The sequence below is a fragment of the Aedes albopictus genome, chromosome 2 (assembly GCF_035046485.1).
Source record: "Aedes albopictus strain Foshan chromosome 2, AalbF5, whole genome shotgun sequence".
Taxonomy (NCBI): domain Eukaryota; kingdom Metazoa; phylum Arthropoda; class Insecta; order Diptera; family Culicidae; genus Aedes; species Aedes albopictus.
Genome location: NC_085137.1, coordinates 465009769 through 465029738, shown reverse-complemented (window position 1 = coordinate 465029738; position 19970 = coordinate 465009769). Strand labels below are relative to the sequence as shown.

Genomic DNA, 19970 nt, shown 5'->3' with positions numbered 1-19970 from the left:
CCTAGTGGAATTTCTGGAGAAATTCTAGGGAAAATTTCTAGAAACATTCGCGGAGGAATTTCCAGAGAAATTCCCGGCGGAATTCCTGGAGAAAACAAAGAAGGAATTCCTGGAGAAAATCCCAGAGGAATTCCTGGAGAAGTTCTCAGAGCGTTTTCTGAAAAAAAATCACGGAAGACTTCCTGAAGAAAGACTTCCTGGAGAAATTGTCAGTGGATTTAAAAAAAAAAACAGAAGTGTTCCTGAAGAAACTCCAGAAGAAATTTCTGGGGGAATTCCCGCATTAATTCCTGGAAGAATTTTAGGAGGATTTCCTGGACAATTTCTTGAAGAAATATCCGAAGCAATTCCCGGAAACATTCTCGGAGATATTCCTAGAGGAACTCCTAGAAAAATTCTCGGAGAATTCCAGTCTGGAGAAATTCTTTAAGGAATTTCTGAAGAAAATCCCGAATTCATGGAGTAATTTCCGGAGGAACTCATCGAGGTATTCCTGTGGAAATTCTCGGAGGGAATCCGGAGAAATTCCTGAAAAACTCCTGGAGAAATTCCCAGAAGGAGTTCATGATGTGGGTCCTAGAGGACATCCTGGAAAATTTTCCAGAAGAATTCCCGGAGAAATTTCCAGAGGAATTCCTAGAGAAATTGGCGGAGAAATTCTTCGAAAAAAAACCCGGAAGAGTTCCTGTAGAAATTCCCGGAGACATTCCCGGAACTAATCGGAGCAATATTTTGTGTATGTGTATGTATGTGTATGTGTGTGTTTATACAATTCAACTCCCACTGTCCGGCAGTGGTATTATGGAAGAAAGATGTGTGCAGTTCTGTCTGATTTTACTTAATTTCACACTAGAACTGAAATCATCTTTAGCCCGGGAGTTGAAAGGTGATAGCTCTGCTGGGATCCAGTGACCCGTTTCAGAATGTCTGGTTACTCACGTCCATTCCGAGGTCACTTTCACTTACAACAAGCCCCGCCTAAACACAATACAAATACTAAACTAAACTAAACTAAACGGAGCAATATTTTGTAGTGACAAAATTTGTCTACAGGGGGTCAAAGATGGTGTAGCGAATAACCTAACGAATAAATCACGAATCAAAGACTCAACTATCAGACAGTGTTTAGCTTGCTTAAGAACTTTGTTGAAGACGGCATAATTCTATCTTATCAGGATTCTGAGATATAGAAGTTTGAACATTTTTTACCCTGGCGCCACCTAGAGGATGATTCTCGAACCAAAGACACCATTGCCAGATAGTTCTTAGCCTGCTGATCAACTTTGCTGAAAACGGCATGCTTGTACCTCATCAGGGTATCGAGATATACGTGTTTAAATTTTTCAGACACAAGCCGCCACCTAGCGGATAAATCCCAAACCAAAGACTTTACTATCAGATAGTTCTGAGCTTGCTGAAGAATTTTGCCAAAGACAACATCATTCTATCTTATCAGGTTTCTGAGATATGGGGGTTTGAACATTTTTTACACTGGCGCCGCCTAGCGGTCGAATCACGAACCAAAGTCGCCGTTGCCAGTTAGTTCTTAACCTGCTGAACAAATTCGCCGAAGACACTATACTTCTATCTCATCGGGATCTTGAGATATACTTTGTGCAAAGTATGTGGCCAATTTTGGTACCCCAAGACAATCCGGAATAACTCCGGAACCATGTGGACCAGGCACCCATGTCCCCGGCATCAAAAACTAGAAGAGTTTTTCGGGAAGTTGTGAAAATTTCATCAAAATCCATCGAAAAACAAAAAAGTTATGACCATTTTTGTGATTTTCCGAAGGTGGAAAATGTACGTTGGCTGGATGAAGGTTAATAACCTGAGGAACGGTTAGCTAAAAAATAGGCTAGTATGGTACGTAAAATGAACGCTCACGGTGCACGCCGCGTTTTTGCTCCTGTTTAACGTTTAGTCACTACCACCGTCTAGCTAACCGTGAAGAGATCTCACCAAATCACACAATTTCAGATTCCTGAGGTGTCAATATACAGTAGGATGAGTCAACGTTGCAGGTTTGGTAAAATTTAAAATTAATCGCATCAACCCCTAACAAAGGTTTTCCAATTCCCTTTTGTGTCTAAAAATACTTGATAAAATTTTAATGCAATTGGTTGCGCCCTCGCACACTGTAATGTGGTTGAAGTTTGTATAGGAAATTCCACATGCTTGCATTTTTTGTCAAATTTTACATGAATGTTGTAACCTATGATATGATAATAAAATATAGCCTTAAGTGTGCCTGCAAATATGTTGCAACAAGTGAACGGCTGCTGTTATAGATGGTTGCGGGTCATTTGGCTGAACGCCATTTGGTCGAATGCCATTTGGCCGAACGCGGTGATGCTGATGAACCTAAGTGATCTTGCCATTGTTTCCTATATCAGTATAACTCGAAAGAACAGCCATTGATTCAAAGAAAGAAAAATCTCTGACAAAAAAATCCCAGTTTCAACGTCAACTAATCCCTTGATGGTAAAACTTGAAATAATTAGTTATGATTAAATAAGAAGGAAATATTTCTGATGATCATATTGGCAGCTAGAATGTTATCCAGAGTTTGCCCACGCCTCCAAATCCTTTTTATAATAATTCAGCCAAACGGCATTCGGCCAAACGGCTTTCGGCTAAATGGCCGGACACCGCTATGAAAATATAGCGACTGGTCGTTGGTTTTTCGGGAATATCTCTTAAACGATAAGAGATTCCGTTTAGGCGTCAAAAAACAACAGGAAGAACATTAGTTTTTGCGCTTAGAAAATTTTTGTTAAAAATAATCTATGATACAGACGGTACTTTTATCAGTATTTTTATACGTTTTTTGTTTATGGTTAAGATTTTTTTTCACAGTGTATTTTATTGGATTGCTGAGATAATTAGGCGCCGATTTCATTAAAAAAAAAGTTTGTTTTACGATGCATAGTTTTTGAGATATCATTTTTGGAAGTTTGGGGCGTATTTCAAAATTTTGAAAAATCGTGAAATTTTATCTAGTGTTTCCCGGAAAATAGTCCACTATGATTTTTTTTTGAATTCTATATGAATTCATATATCCGCGATCTCTAGCACTGGTGAAATTTTCATTGAAATCGGAGACCCTTCGGCCCAAACCTGTTCGGTAAAAAAATCCCCTGCTGAAAAAACCGCAAAGTGATCTGTGATTGTTTAAAAATTATATCTTTGCTGTTAGTATCGTCTTGATATTGATCAGTCTTCAGTGTTAGTGAAGGTGCTCAAGCAGTCAACTGAGAAGTCTGATATTATTCAGCTCTGCCTCTACGTTGAACATAACGTCGGACTATGTGCCATCGTAAGTTTTCAATTCAATTATGGCTTTGATAAAATGCTTGCTTTTCTTGAAAAATATCAGGATTCAGGAACACTTTGACTTACGTCGACGGAAAGATCGTGAGAACATATTCGACGAGAAAGGCACTATCACCACTATGTGGATTAATTTGGTTTTTTTAAAAGAATTTCCAAAGGCATCACTTGGAATTTTAAGGAGTTCCTCCAAATAATTCTCCAGGAATTTCTTTAGAAATTTCTTCAAGGAATCTTCCAAAAATTCTGCCAGTTGGTTTTTATGCAATTTCTGAATGAACATTTAAGAATATCCCTGGAGAAATATCTTAATCCTGAAAGATTTTCTCGGGGAATATTCGGAGGAACCCTTGGAAAAAATCGAAGGCATCCTTGTAGTTTTTTAAATGAATTGTACAGAAGAATTCTAAGGGCCCATATAGCCGAGGCGGTAAGCGCACGGGTATTCAGCATGACCATGCTGAGGGTGACGGGTTCGATTCCCGGTCGGTCCAGGATCTTTTCGTAAAGGAAATTTCTTTGACTTCCTTGGGCATAGAGTATCTTCGTGCCTGCCACACGATATACGCATGCAAAATGGTCATTGGCAGAGGAAGCTCTCAGTTAATAACTGCGGAAGTGCTCATAGAACACTAAGCTGAGAAGCAAGCTTTGTCCCAATGAGGACGTTACGAAGAGAGACAGAAGAATTTCTGTAGAAGAACTTTATAGCAACCGCTTACTGCAGTTTCCGAAGAAATCCCTAAAACTCTACAGTAGCCTCTGGAGATGTTTTTGAAGAAATCCCTGAAAAAAAATCAGAAAGAACCCGAGGAGCAATTTCTCAATGAATCTCTGAAGAAATTTCCGAAGAGATCTTTAGGAGTACCCCTGCGGAAATCTCTAGAAGAAGTCCTCAATAAATTTCTAGAAGAATATCTGAAGAAATGCCATGATAATCCGTGAAGGGATCCCATGAGGAATTTCTGATGAACTTCCTGAAGAAATATCTGGAGAATCTCATAGGAATTTTTTAGAAAAAATCATAAAGCCACTTTAAAAAAAATCCTGGAAAAACCTTTTAATAAAATTCTAGCAAGATTTTCCTAAATTTATCCTGGAGCAATCTTAGGATGTATTTTTGAAGCGATTCCTGGATAAATACTTGGAGAAACTCCCGTAAAGATCCCTAGTAAACACTTTTAAAATAGTTTTTAAGGAATTCCCGTAGAATCCTTGGGAAATATTTATGATTAAATCTGAGTTAAATTGATGGATCCGTGAAGAAATTGTATGAATTGTCCTTGAAGGACACATCAGATAACCTTCTGAGAAAATGCATGTAGGCATATCCTGTAAGAATCTCTGTTTGAACTCCTGCAGGTATCTTTGGAGGAATTCCTGTCTGAACCACTAAAAGTAAAAATGCAAAAATTTCTGGAACAATTCCTGCATGATTTTTTGGACAAATCCTCGAAGAACTTGCTGCGAAAATTTTCAATGGAATTTCTAGAAAAAATCCTAAAGATATCTCTGGTGGAGTTCTTGAAGAAATATCTGTGCGAATTTCTGGAGGATTCTTTGGAAAACTTGCTGAAGAAACCACTGGAGAAATTTATGTAAGAATCTTCAGAAGAATTTCCAGAGGGTGGAATTTCTAGAGTTATCTCTGGGGGAGTCTCAAAAGGCAACTATAGATATCTACCTCAAATAATACTTGAAGAAATTTCAGGAGAAATTCTTCATGGAATATCTAAAAAAACCCTGGAAAAGTTTTTAAAGGAATCACTGAAATAATTTCTGAAAAACACTTTTAAACTTTTTTTAAATGAGTTTGTGGAACATTTTCTAAACAAATTCTTGAAGATATTTCTGGCGGAATTCTGAACTGTTGATTTTCAGAAGAAATCGCTGAAATATTTTAGAGGAAACACGTGAGTGTTTCCTTTAAGAATTCTCGTATGGATTCCTGGAAGAATCCAGGAGGAAACTTAGAGAAATTTCTCCAGAGGAATTGTTGGAGAAAATTTTGGGAATTCTCTAAAAAAACTTCTGAAGAAATCTATGGAAAATGTTCTAAGGGAACTATCATTATTCTTGAATGAAATTGCTTGTGAATTTTCCAAAGGAATTCATGAATCAATGTTGGAGGAATCCAAAGAAGGTTTGGAATTCCTGGCAGAAAATTCGCTAGATGATTTTTGGATTCCTTTTCCTGAAGCATTTCTGTGGATGTTCATAAATGATTTTCTAAATAAATTCTTCGATGAATTTTTGAATGAATCCTGCTCTCAAAGAGTTTCTGAATGAATTGCTGAACAATTTCCGAAGAAATTTATGAAGGAATATTCGAAGTTATTTATGTAAGATTTTCAATATTGTTTTGAGAAAGTTCATTGTTAAAGGTGGATTTTTTTATTATCGTACAAATTGGGCCGAAGGGTCTCCCGGAAAACTCAGGTGGATTTTTTTTGTTTTCCTCTGACACTACTTGCTTTAAAATCGGAACTCAAGATCAATGCTTTGTTTTTCAAATGTAATTTTTCAAAGTAAATTAAGGTTTTTTTGAAAATATTAAAAATTTTGGAAAAAAAACATGCATTCTAAAAATTTTAGCGATTATTATAAAATCACCTTCTCAAACAATTTTTTTTGAAAATTTTCCGCAAGTTTGGGCATAGTTTTCCGGCTTTTCTTTATGAATTTTCTCAACGGTGGAAAACTTTTTCCACTTCAAATTTTTTATGGACTCCTGAGAAAATTTGCTTTTAATTTCATTAAAAACTTTGTTTCTACGATGTTTTGTTCTTGAGTTATGATTTATAAAAAAAAACTTATTTGGCACATTTGGACGTTTTTCAACAAAATTGGTCATAACTCAAAAACGAAAAAACAGTGCTTTCCAAATATTTCAGCAATGAAAGCTTATGAAAAAACCGTCTCAATTTTTTTTTTCAATTAAATACGAGTTCGGGCATAGTTTTTCCAGCTTTTCTTTACAAATTTTCTCTACTGTGGAATATTCTGTAGAAAGCTATTTTTAATTCATTTTTTTTTGATTTCTGAGAAAAAAAATCATTTTCTGAAAAAAACTTTGTTTCTACGATGCTTCGTTCTTGAGTTATGATTTTTCAAAATAAGTAGTGTCAGGGGAAAACAAAAAAACTTCCAGGGGGAGCGGACCTGGTGTGGTGGTTAGAACACTTGACTATCACGCCGAGGATCTGGGATCGAATCCCACTCCCGACAAACTCACAAAATGTTCGGAAGGGAAGTAAAGCGTGGGTCCCGAGATGAACTAGCCTAGGGCTAAAAATCTCGTTAATACAGATAAAAAAAAACTTCCACTTCAGTTTTCCGGGAAAACAGGCGATTTGATTTTTTTTTTCAATTTTTGTTTGTTCATATATCCATGAGCCCTACCTGTGGAAAAAGTTTCGTGAAAATCTGAGACCCTTCGGCCCAACGGTAGTACCGTAAACCGGGGTCAAATTGATCTTCGGGTCGAAATTGATCAGACGCTTTTCCGTTAGAAAACACATATTTTTAATCGTCTCCTTTTAAGTATCGTGCTGTTGAAATCTGATACTTAATGCTATTTGTAAGGAAACTATTCAAAAAATGCTTTATCTACTTGAAAAACGACTGATCAATTTCAACCCGGAGATCAATTTGACCCCGGTTTACGGTACGCCGATTTTTACGGTAGTAAAAAAAATCACCATAACTAGCAAAATATCTGAATTAATCCCTGTCAGAAGCTTAAGAAATCCGTTAGGAAAATTTCCGAAATAATCATTGAATGTGTTTTTTTTTAAGAGCTAGCAGGGGAAGTTCATGTGGAATTTGTGGGGTGATCCTTGAAAAAAATAAAGAAAAATGCCCAAGAAAACATTTTTGAAAGAATCCCCAAAGCATTTTTTTTATGCGGAGGGATTTCCTGTGAAAAGGCCCATTTTTATTTTTTTTACGTGTGAGAGCACAAAAGTTTGGAAAACACATAAAAGCATATTTTTTAATATTATTGATAAGAAAGAACTAGTTAATAGTGGCAGACTAAGCTGTAAGGGAAGCTGATAGGAAAAAAAATACATCTTTAATTTTTTGATATGTTATGTATAAATATCACAGTTTTCGATTGATGCAACAATTTAAAAAATCGGTTGTTGCCAATATGGTGAAAAAAGTTTTGGAATAGAAATCTAAGATGGCGGCCAAATTCAATATGGCCGACCCAATTTTTTATAACTGTAAATAGTAGCTCCATCTTTCGTCTTTTTAACAACATTTTGTTTTCAGGTAGTTTTTGGATAAATTTTCGAGTTATAACGGTTTAAATGAACCACCACTTGACCAAAATCGAGCTGTCTGCAAAAAATATCGTAGCTTCAACTAACGAGGGGTCCATCAATTTGAGTAACCAAATGAATTTGCCTTACTTTTGTCATTAGTAGGGACAATGGAAATTCGCGGTAAAATTTCTTAAATTTCGCGGGCTACAATTGTGAATTTCGCGGCAATGTCGCGGTCCCATGTTTTTGACCATTTTGTAGAAGAAAACTTCAATTTTGCATGTAAAATGAATAATTTATTTGGTTTTATGAGGCGCAATAGTAAATTCATCGAAAAAGTAACCAATTTGACGAAAAATCAGTAAACAACAATACATTTGATGCTATGAACTTTTATTATGCAGATACGAAATTGAAAATTATCCCCAAACTGTCGAAAATCATCTGTCAATTTGTGATTAAAAAGTTGGAATTTAAGGAAATATGTAAGGTATTCTCACAGTTTTGTCCAATTTCGCGGCATTTCGCGGGATTTCTTAAATTTTGCGGCCAATGCCCAATTTCGCGGGTTTCGCGGCTTCCGCAAAATCACGAATTTCCATTGTCCCTAATTATATTGCACAGTTTTATTTTCTAAATTTTGATTATTTGCCATTAAAAAAGTGGAAATTATGTGCAAAAACTGGGCAGTTCTTAAAATAAAATTATGGAAATTTCGAATTTGAATTATGAATTAGGCTTTGCTGAAAAACCAATCACAAATTTCAAGGTCACGTCATTATTACAAGAACTGGTAGGATGTCCTCTACACTGATGCATTGTTCCAAATAACTTTCTAATACGATTTTATAAAATAAATTATGTTTATGCACCCATGATCCAATTTTTGAGCATTTCAAGCAAGATTGCCAGATTTGTTTTCGATTTCAGGAGCCTTCCGATTCCAGGAATGTTCTCATGGGTTTAAAGGGGCATTCCAGGGTTGCCCTAAACAATTTTGCGGCGTTTCACGATGTTTGATCGGCGCTCCAGGCGTATATCACACTGTGTCAAGCACGCTGTAGAGGTGTTCTATATGACTGCAGGGGCGTTCCTGGGATTTCCGGATCGTTCCAGGGGGTTTTCCAGGGGATTTAAGAAGCGTTCCAGGGATAGAGATTTTCAAGGGGTTTCATGGAAACTCCAAATAGTTTGAGGAGATTTCAAGTCCACTGCAGGAGCTCTCAGGCTGTTTTAGATGGATGCTGAGGGTTTCAGGGGTTTCAGAAGGTTTCGAATGTGTTTCTTGGGGGTTCAGAGATGTTCCAGAGGTGTTCCTGGAGTTTCAGGGAGCTCCATTAAGGAAGTTTCCAGGAGTTCTCAGGAAGTTTCAAGAGTGTCAGAGAGCTCCCAAAGGGTTTTAAGTGTTTTCAAAATGGTTCGCAGAGTGTTGGGTTGGAGCAGAAGCGTTCTAGGGGTATTATAGGGAAGTGCTCTAGGGAATTTCAGTTGGTTTCAAAGGCGATCCACGGAATTTCAGGGGGTTTCAGGAGCGCTCTTGTAGATTACAGGGACGTTCGGAGTTCCTGGGGATTTTTAGGGCATTCCATGGAGCTTATGGTAGGGTTAGGGACGTCTCAAGAGGGTGCAAAGAATTTTCAGTTGATATAGATTACAGATTACATTTTACTCCATCATCCCCCATCTTTCGTACGCGCGTTGGTTATAACTGTGGGCGCACGCAGTCGACCAACCTGCATGCTCACTGTTCCAACTCTCGTCGATGACGACGCCAACCACGATGATAAGCAACAGCCACCCCAAAAGTGAGTGGCATCATCAGAATCACATTTTCTTCAATTTCGATCCATCACAAGCAGCCTTCCGTTTCACGTTTCCGAGAAATCCACCTGGCTGGTTTGCAAGCTAGCTGAGCAGTGAGCAACAACATCGCACATTTGGGACAAGATTCCACCGAACTCACCACCACGAGACGGTCGGTCCCGCATGTGAAGGAGGACGCTAGCAGCAGCGGGGCCTAGCTTCATTCAACCAGCGCCAGCCAGCGCAGCACCAGCTTCCAGTTGATGATGATGACTGATCGCTCGGTTCTCTAGCTACAACAACGCCCTCGCCTTTGAAATGTCACTTCTGTGAACGCTTACATGCTGTTGCCGACGAGACACTGACATGAGATTACTTCTCATCTCCGCCTGTCCGTGTCCCGGTGAGTGGGGAGATGAGGAGATGCACTTCGTTTTGGATAGGAAGTACAAGCTCACTTACAAAATGAGAGCTTTTCTACGAATAGGACAAGTTTAATTTGAACTGTGAATAAACACTGTGTGCTGGCTTGTGTGGTAGGAGTGTTCGGGATTGAGAATAAAATAGGTTACCAGAACTGGGTCAAAGAAAAGATTTTCTGTGAATTGAAGCGTTTCGAAGGTTTTATCCTAGACAAACAGACGTTTACACATGAAGATTACCCCCAACGTTAACCTTTGGAACTACAGGCTTTGCACATTTTTTTATAAATTAAATCCTCCCATTTAACAGAAGTCGTTGATTATATTTTTAGAACAATGATTCTTGCTTTTCCATCCAATCGTGGTATTTGTTTGTCGGTACTTAACGTTGAAGCATTCGTCATTGAAATCATCGTCATCATTAAACATTTGAAAGCAGTTTTTTCGTTCAAATCAAACATTTTTGCAACGAAAATGGATTCACTGTGTTCTACATGAGGAATAGAATACAGTGAATACATTTTCGTGGTCGTTGTTTTAATTTACAGCGAAAAAACTGCTTTTCTATTTCCGAAAAATGATGACGGATGCTTGAGCCTTAAACATGTTCTGTTTGATCTTGATGTAATAATATGACCATAACAATAAAAGCCTTTGAAAGCTTTAATCCGGGATGCTAACGCATGTATGCTATAGCAACGAAGGTTGCTACACTATCTACCTATGAATAAAAATAAGTCTTTGACATCTACCGGTCACCTTCGCACAAACACAGTCCATTACCGAAACGGCAGTAGTGGTCCCAAGGGAAACCCGAAATTGCGCAATAAACAGCATTAATCCAATAATGATTCTATTTATAGGTGGATACATTTGGCCTATTTTTGTTTTGTCCTGGTGACGACTAACCAACGGAACGCAATGAACCTGGGAAGCACATGGGAACGACCCGTCGAAATCCAAACTGGTCCGGCCTTTGGCTGTCCCCTTTCAGCATGGGGTTACTCCACTAATGAGAGAATTTTCAGGAGTAATAATGGCCGTTGCCAGGTCACACTTCGGCATTAACATGTCTAAAGGGTCTAACTCGTTTTGTAAACAAACATTGTTTCTGTCGCTGCAGGGCTCATCTCGATCCACCCACGCATCTGGGGGCCGTTATCAGAAAGAGCGAAGATAGATCTTTCTGATAACGGCCCCCAGATGCGTGGGTGGATCGAGATAGACCCTACAGCGACAGAAACAATGTTTGTTTACAAAACGAGTTAGACCCTTTAGACATGTTGATGCAGACTTGTTTGTAGATGACAATGCTTTGAATTAAAGCACATACGAGTTAAGCAGCCGACAGTCGGTGTCGATATGTGTAATATTTTATTCAAAATGGTATACGCGTTTTTATTCAAAAAGGTTGCATGAATCACATTACATACCGAAGTGAATCCAGATCCAGATGACTTTTTCCCCTCCCCACTAACAAAAACTCTTTCCGTGACAGTCGTGGAGAAGATGACGTGATCTCGGTCTCTAGTAGCAACGTATGTCACACTAACATTCTTTCTCATCCTCGATGTGGAGCCTCGTAGCCGAGCGGTTAAGGTCACCAAGCTTCTAATCACACCATGCTGTGGGGTGAGGGCTGGATTCCCACTCCGGGCGATGAAACTTTTCATGAGAATAGTTTCTTCTCCGTATCCACTGGTGCATGCTCCGTGTGTCCCTTGTCTAGTGTAAAGTTTCATTCAGTCTGTGCAGCCTCAAGCTGAAGACGGTCTTTTATGACCGTAAGGACGAGGCCGGAGTCCTAATTGACTTAATAAAGTTTGGAATTCTCGAACTGTGCACATTGAGGGCGGTAGCTACTCTCAAGTTCCGTTTGATGATTTCTTATGCAATTTCTATTGTTCTGGTCAATCACGGAGTAGCAACTACGAATTGTACGGTCATCTATACTCATACTTCTGGTTTTTGCCGCAATCTTGGAGGGGACAGTGTGTTATGTGTTTGTGTATGTTGTTGCATATTTCCCTGGTTTGTTTGGAAATAAAAGCTTAAGGAACCAAAATAGTAACTGACTTTGTATCCGAAAGTAACTCAATAGTAACTAATTTTATCATTATAAGAACAAACCAAGGACAAGAAACCTTCATATTGTTTTAAATAATTTATGGATAGCATAGCATTCAAACTAAAATTTAAATCTGACTGTTTCCAGATAGGAATATTTGATAATGGCAGGATCAATATCACAGCGTAACAAAAATTAACTTTTGATCAGTCTCAAGAGCAAACTTATGTGTCTCCGAAGGTTTTTGGGCCGCTGAATCCGAATCCGGGCTCAGATTTGCTTCAACACGTCAGAATTTTGAGCTATACCTCAATTTATAGGGTAAAATATGCGATTTTGGGCTTTTTTGACTGCAAGCCATTAAGCATGGAAATATTTTTTTTAAGCAATCAAAAGGTTAATTGGTCAATTAACATCTAAATTAACGACTCATGCAAAATATTTCGTTCAACCAAATCGATTTTGATAGTTTTAAGCGATTTATGCTAGGTACGATATTTCCCATACAAGTCACCCTCCAAAAGTTGCATGCAAGTTTTCATACTAACATAAAATGCTTAAATCTATCAAATTTGATTAGGTAAAACGAAATATTTTGCAAGAGTCGTTAATTTAGATGTTAATTGACCAATTTATGCTTTGATTGCTCAAAAAAAATATTTCCATGCTTAATGGTTTGCAGTCAAAAAAGCCCAAAATCGCATATTTTGCCCTATAAATTGAGGTATAGCTCAAAATTGTGACGTGTTGGAGCAAATCTGAGCCCGGATTCGGATTCAGCGGCCCAAAAGGCTTCGGAGACACATAAGTTTGCTCTTGAGACAAAAAAATGTTGCGCTGTGTATTTGATATAATATGCTCTATTTTTGCATTCTGTTTTATTGTTTAATATTTATAAACATTTTATTTTAGGTAGATTCATGTAAATCTACTATTTCATATAGGATGATGCAGGTATACCTATAATTTTCTTTTTCTATTTTAGATTTGTAATCGAACATCCAACAAGGATCAAATTGGGAAAGGAACCAGGCATCGACCAAAAAATGTTTGTGCACCTGAACATTGACCAAACGTTTCCTTTGAACTTTCACTAACTCCCAAATTCCCGTGACGCCTAGGCTTGAATGAATGTAGAGGTCTCTATGTACTTTCATAGGTGTCCAACTAATCTTCCTTTCCCATCCCTCAGCTGTTGCAAGGATTTGAACGTTGGAGGATTGCGTCAGTCTTGTCTAAGAGTCAGAGATTAGACCCAAATCTTTGTGCTTTGGTAACGGACAGGAAGGATGCAACCCTCATAACAGCGATCCAGGACTGTACCACCTATGAATTTGTGCGACTTGCTTAATGCTAATGCTAATAGAAGTTACGCAAAAAAATCGATAAATAATCAAAGTGATTCTGGTGGGGGATGAACCGATGACTTCACAATCACCTATGCAGGGCGCGTTAACAAACTACGCCACAGAATCGTTAACAAATCTATGGGTGGAAGACCAACTGGAATTCAATTTCCACTATGTCCTATGCTCTTCTTCGCAATTTTTCATCTCCTCCAGTCTTTGGATATCCACTTACAACACCGCCATGCTATCAACACAGAATACCTATGAACAACATATTATGTCAAGCGTTAACACTGTTGCATATTCACAGTTTCGTTCACTCATACACTTAAAATGACCTTTTATGATGCTAATTAGCATTTTGTGAATGTGGGGTGTACCTGGTGTGATGGTCAAAGCACGTGGCCATCACGACAAGGACCTGGGATCGAAACCCACTCCCAACAAACTCACAAAACGTGATTTCTTCCTTCGGAAGGAAAGTAAAGCGTGGGTCCCGAGATGAACTAGCCTAGGGCTGAAAATCTCGTTAATACAGTAAAAAAAATCTGAACATAAATAAAGCATTTTTAACCCTCGAGTAATCGCGTTGTTGTATTTTGTACAGCACGTTGAAAAAATCTCGCTTTTTGTACTCAGCATTAGCGTGGTGCTGACGGAAAGCTAAATGATAGTTAATTACGTAACAAAAAAAAATGATTATCAAGCAAACACGAGTACTGAGGACCAGCTTTGATGGTGTGCAGGAGAACAGTGTGTAGTGGCGAATAATGAACCACGAGATCGCGGCGAACCAGAAAGTAGCCATAGCTGGAAAAGTACGATGGGCAAGTCATGCTTTAATAATTCCGGGTAAAAACCCTACAAAATTGATATTCGCTACTGATCCAGCTGGCACAAGAAGGCGTGGACCAAAGAGAGCTCAAAGGGCGTGACCGCGAATGCAGTGCAGCAGTCGAGTTTTGTAACCTGCTATTGCTAATTATTCATCATCCTTAGTTGCGTAAATAAACGTATGTAATGGAGTTTCAAGAGAGACGCTGTTTTTACTGGTAAAAAGCTTATACCTAAACCAGAAATGCCAGATATACAGATTTTTGACCTTGTATACAGACAAGATACAGAGCACCATTAGCGGAGCCAGCTTTTCTATTTTCTTACTCACTCTCCTAAACAAGCAGGAGAATGAGCGAGATGAAAGAGGAGGCAAGCTGCCCCCTCTTCCATTTGTTTCTTACTCGTGTATGTTTGGGAGAGTGAGTAAGAAAAAAGAAAATGCTGGCTCCGCTAATGCACATAAAAATACATGTTAAAAAAATACCAGTAAAAATTAAAGACCGTCAAAAAGAAGTACATTTTCTTTAGTTTCTATTGAAATCTACGACTCTCGGTTTCTGCTATATCCTCAAATATGACGATTCAGAAAAATCTGTATTGATACAGATTTTTAGTAAAATAATCTGGCATATCTGACTTAAAGCAAGAACTGTTCAATCCAAAGAATGGAGAAGGGTAGAAAGCGGAGTTTTCTAAGGGCAGGGTTTCTACTATGCGAACAAACTGGCAATTCTAGACGATGTCTTGACACATTAATAGGGATTTTATAAGAGAATGAAGATTCTTGGAAAAATGCGGTAGAACCAGGAATTGCCGAATATTTTTTTTAACTTGAATTAATTCTTCAAGGGTTTCTTCAGAAATTCCCCTGTTTTCATAAGTTCTCTTCTCAATTTTTTAGAAATGTTCTCAAAAATTCCCCCACGAATGCCTTTAGAGTTTTCTGAATAGATTTACCCATCCCCAATCCTCTACTGATTCCTCCAAGAAATTATTCAAACATTTCTTGGGACTCTATGAGTCTTGATTATTCTCCCATAGATGCCACAGAGAAATTTCGACTTTTTAATAGTTAGTGTAATTGTTCCATTACTCCATAGATTCATTAAGAGACTTCTTTGGGAATTATTTAACTGATTCCTCTTGAAATTCTTCCAAATCGTCCTTCACGAGTTGCTGCAGACTGTTACAGGTATTCCTTCAGAGGCATTTTTGAATATCTAGATGTCACAATGAATTCTTATAGTGATTCTCTTAGGAATTATTCCATAATCCATAGATTTGCTCCGAAATTCTTGTATAAATTCCTTTGGAAATTCCGTCGTTAAGATTCCAGGAAATCCTTCGGAACGTCTTCTTGAATTTCTTCTGCAAACTATTTCAAGCAGTCCATCTTGACATTATTTAGAAATACCGAGTACTCCACTCTTCTCGGAACGGGATGAATGACCCATAAAAGGTTAAAATCCCTGGTAATAAACAAACAACAACAACAACAACTCTTCTCGGAATTATTTTAACAAAAGTTTCATATTTATTTACATCATTTCTCGCAGAAATTCTTCCACAGATTCCTCCAGGAATTCCTTGAAAAAAATCATAACGAAGTCCTCCAGGAGTTCTTCTACTGAATCCAACAGGAATTTCTCCAGCTAACTCTCCATAGATGCTTCAAAAAACCCGTCAGAAATTCTTCCTCAAAATAATCCAGAGCTACATCCACAAATTTCACCATGTTTCTTTTAAAGTTTCATAATGAGTTTTATCTGATAAGGACTAATGATAGCCGGGGCACGTGGCGTGATTTGTTTACTTCATAAGCAAATGTTCATGGGTTCGATCCCAGCCTGGCACTTTCGTCAATTGCTCTTTCCCCCTGAGAGCAGCTGACAATGACCCTCTTCTGAACCCATGGCTCAAATGGTGTCTTGGACATCGGCGAACGGCAACGGGAAAAGGAACAACCAACAGCCACACATCAACATCCTCGTGCTCATCATTCAACCATGATAGGGCAGAAAGTGAAAGCAGCGCAACGGCAACCAGTTCGATATAGTAGAATAAGAACAAAATGCATTAAGGCGCTGTACAAAGTGTAAGTACAGCTTCCTGTGTGGTATTGAATGTGCATTGTTGTTCGAACCTTCCGTTGAACGCTGGTAGGACATGGTCTGCCAAATGCACATAAAGCAATCTAGTAGGCGTGCAAACGGTCGTCGCGTCATCACTTGGCGAACGTCAAAAGATAAACACCAGTTACTTCCTGGGGGCACCCGCTTGTCCACAATAATTCAAAGCTCCACATTTGGCGATCCTGCCAGGAGAATAGTGAATCTTCTGGATGATGGCAAGCGGGTGCAGGCCCGGATGACAGTGCTCGTTTGTTTTAGTGTGGTTTAGTTTTCCTGCCGTGAGTGTGAAAAAAAAAGTGAGTGAAAATGTAAAGTGTTCCGGAAGATCGAACGCCTAGAGCACACTGCCTAGGCAGTGGTGAGTTTAGATAACTGTCTAGAGATTGCTCTCCTTAAACGTATGTTTTATTGTCGGTTGAATCATTACAAAAAGTGTGCTTGATTTATATACTTTTGGGTCCCGCAGCGTGGTCATTTATGCGATGCTTAGCCTGCCTAAAATCGCTTCAAGGTACGCTTAGCAATGTAAAATAACATTGTGTAGTTTGATCATATGTATGCACTAGAGATTACCATCCTAGATCTGGTTTGAGATAATCGTTTATATTTTGTAGTAGAATAAAAACAAGAAACCAACATTTTTGTTATTCCTCCTCTCCTCTTCTCTTCTTGGCGTAACGTCCTCACTGGGACAAAGCCTGCTTCTCAGCTTAGTGTTCTATGAGCACTTCCACAGTTATTAACTGAGAGCTTCCTCTGCCAATGACCATTTTTGCATGTGTATATCGTGTGGCAGGCACGAAGATACTCTATGCCCAAGGAAGTCAAGGAAATTTCCTTTACGAAAAGATCCTGGACCGACCGGGAATCGAACCCGTCACCCTCAGCATGGTCATGCTGAATACCCGTGCGTTTACCGCCTCGGCTATATGGGCCCTTATTATTAAAAACACCAAAACTGACGAGAGAGATCTGCATAGGCCTTAGCCGTGCCAAAAGACAGTAGCAAAAAGAAAAAAAAACTTGACAAAGAGCAAGCAAAACATTCACCTTATGCATGATTTCGATGCAAAAAAATGCGTTTAGGTATGTGAATTCTTAAACAAAAGATTTGAAAATCTGAGATTTTGCGATTTTTTCCTTAAGAGAAGATCTTGCATGCATGAGTTTCATTCGGAGTTGTAGTTTTCTTACGCATTTCTGCGTTTTTCCATGACAACATTTGATTTGCTTATCAGTTGAATCAGTTCTGTAAGTATGTGTATGTACCTACAAGCGATTTACGACAGTAAAGAAAATAGTTGTACGACTTACGTTGCGTCTGTTGTCCTGTCGAGATGAATGTAACAGAAATTTGTTTTAGGATAGAAGATTGCAATAATTAAACATGACTGTGCGATTGAACACGACATAAAAAAAAAACAAATTAAAATTATTTATAGGAGTTATTGTAGTGTCACCAACTTCGGGAGATTTCCTGTTTATTTGATATTTACTGCAGGGCCAGCGATTCGGTTTAAAAAAAAAACGGTTTCATTTACACACGTATAAAACTGTGTCTTTATTTGATATTTTAGGTGAGCAGAGTGCAGCAGTTGCAATAGTTGCTTTTTACTAAATATGAATAAATAACTGGAAATCAGTATAAAAAATGTGGATATATTTTCGACAATTTGACTGCCCCTATAATGTTCATGCTGTCGAAGTGGATTTTCTAAACCCACTATATAACTAGAATCTGATTGACATTCATGCAGTAATGGAAAAGGTTTCATCATAACCACGAACATGGCGCATCTTGCGAGTAAAACAAAATCCTACACATCGAAACATTATGGTCCCGAAAGTCAGCTGAGTATTTGGCTGAGTGTTATTTTACTCGTATCGCACTACTCTTCAGTTGTTCACGAGTATGATGCTCATGCATTTGTTTTATATTGCTTATGAACAATGTCCGGGAAGCTGGAAAGTTGGTATGAAGTTGATATGTTTGTAGTTTGGTAGAGGCAACTGCCATGTACATAGTGTATATCGGTATATCGCGATGTATTTATTCTAACGTAAGAAGCGTAGCGGTTTTTCAGTTCATTTTTCATAATTGAACTGTTAATGACAGTCTTGGATGCGTGACCATGTTAAGTAATGCGAAATCACCAAAACAGGCAGTTAAAAAAAAACTTTTGTTTGAAAATCAGTCCACAGCGTGTCCGGATGACCGCACCCTTACTTTTGTAAGAAACTCTGTCCCATGGCGACAGTAAAATCAGTCCACAGCGTGTCCGGATGACCGCACCCTTACTTTTGTAAGAAACTCTGTCTCATGGCGACAGTAAAAACAGTCCACAGCGTGTCCGGATGACCGCACCCTTACTTTTGTGAAAAACTCTGTCTCATGGCGACAGTAAAATCAGTCCACAGCGCGTCCGGATGACCGCACTCTTATTTTTGTAAGAAACTCTGTCTCATGGCGACAGTAAAAACAGTCCACAGCGCGTCCGGATGACCGCACCCTTACTTTTGTAAGAAACTCTGTCTCATGGCGACAGTAAAATCAGTCCACAGCGTGTCCGGATGACCGCACCCTTACTTTTGTGAAAAACTCTGTCTCATGGCGACAGTAAAATCAGTCCACAGCGCGTCCGGATGACCGCACTCTTACTTTTGTAAGAAACTCTGTCTCATGGCGACAGTAAAAACAGTCCACAGCGCGTCCGGATGACCGCACCCTTACTTTTGTAAGAACCCAGCTAACATAAAGTCTTATATGATGTTGAATAGGATGCTAAAGTGGAGGCCATATACGTACATGCTCCCATTTAACCGCGTGTAAAGTGTACGTATATCGCCTCCACTTTTGCATCCTATTCAACATCATATGCGATCGTGTGTTGACTGGGAAACTCTGTCCCATGGCGACAGTAAAATCAGTCCACAGCGTGTCCGGATGACCGCACCCTTACTTTTGTAAGAAACTCTGTCTCATGGCGACAGTAAAAACAGTCCACAGCGTGTCCGGATGACCGCACCCTTACTTTTGTGAAAAACTCTGTTTAATGGCGACAGTAAAATCAGTCCACAGCGCGTCCGGATGACCGCACTCTTACTTTTGTAAGAAACTCTGTCTCATGGCGACAGTAAAAACAGTCCACAGCGCGTCCGGATGACCGCACCCTTACTTTTGTAAGAAACTCTGTCTCATGGCGACAGTAAAATCAGTCCACAGCGCGTCCGGATGACCGCACTCTTACTTTTGTAAGAAACTCTGTCTCATGGCGACAGTAAAAACAGTCCACAGCGTGTCCGGATGACCGCACCCTTACTTTTGTGAAAAACTCTGTCTCATGGCGACAGTAAAATCAGTCCACAGCGCGTCCGGATGACCGCACTCTTACTTTTGTAAGAAACTCTGTCTCATGGCGACAGTAAAAACAGTCCACAGCGCGTCCGGATGACCGCACCCCTACTTTTGTAAGAAACTCTGTCTCATGACGACAGTAAAATCAGTCCACAGCGTGTCCGGATGACCGCACCCTTACTTTTGTAAGAAATTCTGTCTCATGGGGACGGTAAAAAGAGTCTACAGTGTGTCCGGATGACGTTGGAACTTCTACTTTTTTGTTTGTTGTATAATTGTTGTTCCATTAGAATCTGACTGAAGGGAATAGATGGTATGGCATTTGTTTATGGCTGCAGTTTAAGAATAATACATGCAGAAGATACGTCTAAGGGAAGAACTGTGAGACTCGTATTGC

At 39.0% G+C, this 19970-nt stretch overlaps 1 protein-coding gene across 1 annotated transcript in view; it reads right to left on the bottom strand.

The window, feature by feature from the left end:
• Positions 1 to 19970, bottom strand: part of LOC109418868 (uncharacterized) — a 515512-nt gene that overhangs the window by 454469 nt on the left and 41073 nt on the right. The window lies entirely within an intron of this gene.